At 36.0% G+C, this 4,830-nt stretch overlaps 1 protein-coding gene across 2 annotated transcripts in view; it reads left to right on the top strand.

Moving 5' to 3' along the window:
• The first annotated feature begins 3,311 nt into the window (after positions 1-3,311).
• The window catches only part of nr3c1 (nuclear receptor subfamily 3 group C member 1), a 92,530-nt gene continuing 91,011 nt past the window's right edge, over positions 3,312-4,830 (top strand). For both annotated transcript variants that reach the window (XM_015389871.1, XM_015389870.1), the window contains exon 1: positions 3,312-3,756. The gene's annotated coding sequence lies outside the window, so the exon portion shown is untranslated. The remainder of the gene's footprint in view (positions 3,757-4,830) is intronic.

Raw genomic sequence — 4,830 nt, 5'->3', positions numbered from 1 at the left:
TTGGCAATTTTCCCGCAGCCCTTTTCAGCCTTGTGGAGGTGTACAGTTTTGTCTCTAGTGTCTTTGGACAGCTTCTTGCTCTTGGCCATGTTAGTACATAGATTCTTACTGATTTTATGGGGTTGACAGGTGTCTTTATGCAGCTAATGATCTCAAACAGGTACATCTAATTAAGATAATAAATGGAGTGGAGGTGGACATTTTGAAGGCAGACTAACAGATCTTTGAGGGTCAGAATTGCAGCTGATAGGTGTTCAAATATTTATTCGCAGCTGCATTACACAAATAAAAAGATAAATATCATATATTTTGATTTCTGGATTTTTTTCATTAGATTATGTCTCTCCAGTGAACATGCACTTATGATTATAATTTCAGACCCCTCCATGATTTCTAAGTGGGAGAACTTGCAAAAAATCTGCACTGTCCTGTCAACAGATGCAGAAGTATTACTTAACATTTTCTACAGAAACTTATTACAACTGATTTCAAAGAGTTGCCCCAAAATGTTAGTTCAAGAGCTCCATCGGGCTTACTTACTTATTTTATGTATTATTATTATTATTATTATTATTATATACGCAGGAATACATAGTATATTAAAAATCAATGTCATGATTTCCATTTTCTAAAATCATTTTTATTTAGTATTACTTTTGCAATTTTCAATGTAATTTACTGGCAGATGATTTCCAATATATTTCAAGCTTTATTGTACAATTTTCTTTCCACTTCAGTTATTCACTCATTTTTTTCTCTACACCTCATAAAGTCCCCCTAAATCTTTTGTTTCGACAAAGAATATTAAATACCTGTGCAAGGTGTCATAGGCCTACATTAAAGAAAGATTGTAGGTTACAGTATTAATACCTTAGAAAAGTGCATCTTCACAATAGCTTCAATAATATCCCATCTCTCTTTGTAAATAAGCAACTAAGAGGGAATTCAGAGTACATGTTCCATATTGGTTCGCTTACACTTATTAACCAGCTGAATAATGTAGAACTATTCAAGGAAGATCCCTTCAGTCAGAAACCATACCTATCAGCTAATTATCTATGCAGTGAGTTACCATGTAGGACTAGCTGTAGGGATAAGGTTTCAGGTTTCCATAGTGGTGGTTGCTGATGACCTACCCTTTGACCCTGCACCCTGTATTCCAGCATAAAAGGGAGGAAAAAAAACACCCCTCAAATTTAAACTTAGCATTAAGTTACAGGACAGTACCTAAATAGGGGTAATAATTAATTCACAACAAAATTCACAAAATGAAATGTTTAAATCAGCTTTAAATACAATCTGGTGCATTGAGGAAATATTTTAGTGCGGAGGCCTAAACAGACTTTATTAACCCTTCAGTACCTTTATCTATCAAGGTTTGAAAATCTTAACTTAAAAAAAAAGGTGCATGATCACTTGAAATCTTACCTTAGAAGATGGCTCTCTTGGTATGATAATATAATCTAAATCCAAATTAGATGGAGCTTAAAAACAGGCGCTACTCTGGAAGAGACGAATAAAATGCAACTTTAAACAAACTCCAATATTAAAAATGGAACAGTAGTTTTATACCAACGCTATGCGCTACTATGAACCTTCTAACTAGGAGTCTCTAACTTCAGTCCCCGGGGGGCTGGAGTGTTGCAACATTTAGATTTGTATCTGCTTTGACAGATCTTGACAAGTTTAGTGGTAATTTGCAGGAATTTGTAGGACTCAGCTACATGTTGAATTCAGCTATTTGACTCGGGTAAGTTCAGCCCGAGACTCATCAAGCCAGGTTCTGGCCCCTGAGGATTAAGTTTGAATCCACTGCATTGTATGGTTGTTTATAGAGAAGATAATTGTTTATGTGGGAAACGGTGAGGTCATTCACCAGTTGATCTTTCTAATTGAAACACCTAATGAGAACAGGGCAAGTAAAGTATTTCTGTCAGAGTAACTGCCTGATGAAACAGTAGCAGTGGTGGATGGAGTACACAACAGTAGAAGTTCAGCAAAAGCATTGATACTCATAGTTAAATCTTACTCAACTTTAAGTTAATCAGGCAAACATCTACTCAAGTTAAAGTATTGAAATAATCATTTTTGAAAATACTTATGTATTAAAAAGTACACGAATTTAAAATGACTTATCAGTAAATATCTGTATGATTTGATTTGATTTCAGAGTAATTGTAAAGAACCTTGTAACTTTCAAGTTCCACCTGTATTGATGCGTAGAACCACTGCTACAAATTCTACACCACTTCTAAAGAACGTCAGCAAAAAAATAAGGATAGCTTTTTTGATTATTTCTTATTTAAAAAACAAACAAAAAGAAAACAGGAGTGATTGATTCTGCTCACTATTTCACTAGACATTTAAGATTTAATCTAACCGTATAATAACAATTATGCTGATGAAGATTCTCAGTCATCCAGGTCATAGTCATTCCGTAAAAGTTTAAAAACAATCCACTGGGCTTGGTTTCCAAAGTTTGAAGACGTTTCGCTTCCCCTCCAGGAAGCTTTCTCAATTCTAATGTCTGGATCCGCAGTGAAAACACTGTGAATAACAATTACGGTATATTGCATTAATCTCTATAACATTTTGAAATTGGAATGTTTGGTAAGAAAAGTTGATTCCTCCACCTCCTTTTAAACTGAGTGTTATCTAAGAAAAACATAAACACTATGAAATTTTTACATTATGAATCATATAATATCACAGACTAAGATTTTATGAACTTGTCTGTGAAAAGAATCTTCTTCATAGTTTGTTTAAGAAATACAACATGGAGAAACAGGAAATACAGTATGTGTGTGACCTCATCCAAAGGCAGTTGAATCCCCAGCCTCAGTTTATTTCATAAAAATAAAAATTGAAAAGACAGAAACGGCTCTGGTTTGACTGAATGGGCTCGGCCTCCTAAATTCCACCTTCTTAGGTTAGAGGTGACGATGACAGATTCCGCAGCAGACTGAGCTTCAGTGGGTAAAGGGGCGTTAACCGCCAAGTGCCAAACTCATAGTGAGGTAAAGCTGCTCCTGACAGGCTTTCCAAACAAATCAGGATATCTGTCTTGCTCCTTCAAAGTAAAATAACCTAATCTTGATCAGAGTGAAAAAACAGCAAAACGTGAATATGAATGTGGTCATTGTTTTACATTGATAACAGTTAGGATTAACGATAGGGTTTAAGAGCATGAATAAAGTATTTAAACGACACTGTAAGTCACTCGACTTTTATTTTGAAATACCAAAGCGGAAACGCAGTGATAGTTTCGGGTAGCTTGCTGCCACTACACTAATAGATCGCCCTGTCTGAGTTTACAGCTGAGTGGGCCACTGCTCCGCGGCTCTGTTATATAACTTTAATGTTCTCACGGCTCGTTAACCGCTCATAGCGGCAATTCGTTGCAAGTCGCATTTTTGTCGATTCGTTATGGATTAATCCAAAGGATCGGGAGCGACTGACTTTTATTGCTCTTATTTTTTTCTCTCCCCTTCTTCCCCCTGCTGCTGACGAGGCGTATTAAAAGTTGTCGACGGATCCAAGAAGCGGCGCTCGAGCGACGCGGCGGCGGAGTTAGAAAATATTGCGGAGATTGTTTTCCTGTCACACGGTCAGAGACGCCGCTGCGATCTGCTTTGGCATTTCAGCGTGAAACACCAGCGCTGCAAGAAGTGACGATTTTTACCGCCTAACATGTTTCATTTCGGGGAAAATTGTGCAGACAGGAGATGACCTAATAATATTTTTCTCTTACTACAGGTAAGGGCTACTTTCAGGTGCAGCTACTTTTTCTTTCTCTCTGGAGGGGGGGTGGTGGGTTAAAAACTGTCAAGTAGGCCGATGAGGAGCGTCCACAGTGGCGCGTGACAAGCGCACTGAGGACCGCGCGCTGAGTGGCACACTTAAACACGCAGGGAAACAGAAGTCACTATTTATTTATTTATTTATTTTTTAAAGTTCCCAATAAGTAAAACAACATCTCTGAGCATTTGTTCGTCTCCCTGATTGCAGTTTCCCTCCGCAGCCAACAGGTTGCACTAATCTAGAAAAGCTTTTTCTGCTAGATGGAAAAGTACAGTAGGAAAGACGGGAAACCTCAAACTTTACAAACCACCGCTTTTCCGTGACTCCCTTTCCCGCAAAATGCTATTTTTAAGTTATTTGTATTATTTTAATGTTTTTTTTTTGTTATTTATAAACTGTACCTTATGTAATAGCTTTGTTTGCTTTGCGAAAATAGCCATCTTGTATTTATTTAATCGTGTATTCTTAAAACAGTACAAACTAGATCCTGTAAATGTGACTTTTTGTTTTGCTGTTTTCAAATCCGAATTTTTTAACTGTTATTAATTATTTATTTAATCTGAAGTCTGGTAAAATTCTGAAAATGCACCCTATTTTAATTTATTTATGTATTATTATTATTATTATTATTTTAGTATTTTAGATTAAAACAAATTTGTGTCTTTTAACTTTTTGTCTGTCTCTTATCCCACTGGTTTAATTTATACTTAAAACAACAACAACAACAACAACAAAAAAAGAGAAATTCATACTAGAAGGCTGGTAATATTGTCTTAGATTGGCAGGGAGGAAGGAAGACAAATTAAAGGCAAAAACTCTCTTTATTTTTTTAAATTTAAGTTAGCTGACAGATCCAATTTATTTTATATATTTTCTGATGGTCTGTTCTGTTTCAACTAAATCAGTTATGGTACATTTTATTTGCTCTTCCAGGCATGCTATAATCGCACTGACTGCTTCAGGGTACATTATATTAATCTTAAACTATTCACTAACGTCTTCTTAGTAGATCTGCACAATATCTATCCC

Source organism: Cyprinodon variegatus, unplaced genomic scaffold (assembly GCF_000732505.1).
Source record: "Cyprinodon variegatus isolate N-32 unplaced genomic scaffold, C_variegatus-1.0 Scaffold478, whole genome shotgun sequence".
Taxonomy (NCBI): Eukaryota; Metazoa; Chordata; class Actinopteri; order Cyprinodontiformes; family Cyprinodontidae; genus Cyprinodon; species Cyprinodon variegatus.
This window is presented reverse-complemented; position numbering and strand designations above follow the sequence as displayed.